Source organism: Amphiprion ocellaris, chromosome 10 (genome assembly GCF_022539595.1).
Source record: "Amphiprion ocellaris isolate individual 3 ecotype Okinawa chromosome 10, ASM2253959v1, whole genome shotgun sequence".
NCBI classification, from domain to species: domain Eukaryota; kingdom Metazoa; phylum Chordata; class Actinopteri; family Pomacentridae; genus Amphiprion; species Amphiprion ocellaris.
Genome location: NC_072775.1, coordinates 17,425,901 through 17,427,988, shown reverse-complemented (window position 1 = coordinate 17,427,988; position 2,088 = coordinate 17,425,901).

Sequence of the window (2,088 nt, the reverse complement as noted above, 5' to 3'; positions counted from 1 at the left end):
TGGGCTGTTCACATACCTGTGTCTGAACTATTCAGAAAAACCACAAATGTGCAAAATTCATTGGATCCACATTCATCACCCGGTCACACCACAGTAAATCACATTTTACAGGGATGCTATTAAGAACTGCAAATGTATAAATGAATATTAATTACTGTCAGGTGCTAGAGAGGACATGAATGTAGCCAGATACAAGGATTTATCGTTTAATTTAAGAGCATCCTAAATCCCTCTAATTTGAGAATTTAGTGACAAAATTGAAAATGATTTATTGCATCTCACCATTTTCCTCACAATCTGCTGACTGTCGTTTTCCCTTTTTATCCTCATGTACCGACAATTTGTGTTGACGTGTTTTTATTTAAATTGGTGACTGCTAAACTTCTGTATGAAGTCTCCAAAAAAACACAGCTTGACTTTCCAGAAAGTAAAAGCTCATCCTCTCACCACTCAGTTGTGGGGCATACATAAGATTAGTCAGTTAGTTTTTTAAATCGACAAAGAGGAAATGAGCACCCACTAGGAACATTACCCCACTGGAGCAAAAACCTTTCAAGCCTTAGCTGCTTGATGTGTGAAAACTTGTCAGAAATGACTGGAAAAGGCCATAGAGGGGCTTACCTAAAATGCTTCTGAATGATGCTTCAACCCCTTTAATCTACAGACTAATTACTCTTCAGCCAACCAATCATATCAAAAATGTCCCATCGCAACTGATCTCTCTCTTTCCTTCTCCTGAACTGGAATACTCTTCAGATGTTTGCACGTTTCATCATTTGAATCCTGTTTCCTTCTTCCATCTAGTCAGCCATGGAAGTTTATCGTTTACTTTTATTTTTTGACAATTCTACTTACAACTTTACTTTGCAGGCAAAAACAACTGTGGAAACGGGCTGCCAGTCTTTAGACTCTGGAGGAGCTCTGTGAAATTTAAGAAAAAAGCCTTGATGATGAGGTTTTGAAAATGATGCAAGCCTAGTTCCACACCTCAGAAAGGTTCTGCTCTTTAAGCACTTCTGCTCTGGAGGCATGGAACACCATGTAGGTGCAATGCAGATGAAGAAAAAACAATTTGGGAGATCTGATTGTTTTTTTTTTTTCATCCTCCCTGCAACCTTTTAGTATTTTTAATATTTACTTATGTCCAACAAAGCTACTTGAGCCCACTGATGCCATAACATGGGAGATTTTGAACCTCTTTGTGGGAAAATACGAAGTGTTCAAATATCGGGTTGTAAGCCAGAAGAGAGCAATTTTGTTGTTTATGGAAAATCATCACCACACGTGTCCCAAGTTTGTGAACTGAGTATATTAATAAGTGTAATTAATGTGGTCATCCTGTAGCTACATTGCTATAGCTACCTAACTACACCCCTGAATCAGTCATGGAGACATGGCAACAAGTGTAGATGAGGCTGATGCAACCGTTTAAGTTGTTGAACTTACCAAGACATCAACTCCTAAACTGATTTTTCTTGGATTAAAATGCAAAATAAGCTAACTGCAGCTGAAACAATGTTAGTAGAACAGTTAAGTTACCTTCTAACAAACCTGCCAAACACAAGGTCTGGCTGAGTGATTTCAATGAAAACAGTCTTTCATTGATTCAAGTGCTGGAGCTGCATTTCAGGGCCCATTTTAGAGACTAGGATTCAGCATATCTCATGCTCTGCTGCTTTGATTTTGATCATTGTGGTTTTGCAGCACTAAATTGCTGGAGTACCCGGTTAGCACAGTGTTCACATATTAGCTGCACAACAACAGAATTTTCACTGATTGACTCTGATAAAGACTTTTGCTTTCTTTGCATTTCGCTACTAACCACTGTTCCCTCTAAGCTGCGTGCGTGCGCAATTGCGCACTGCTGACACGGTCTCCGCGCACAGAAAATCTGCGCTGCGCACAAAAAAAAAATCCAACCTAAATTGTAAATAAAATAAACACCTAATTCATTCTGTGCTATTTTTCAGTGTGAGTCAGTGAGTGACCGGTGACTGGCTGCTGCAGCCAATGATGCGATTCACATACGTATTTACCATAGACTGTATATAATGGTATTTACGCAGTTAATCAACATCAGGCGTCCTT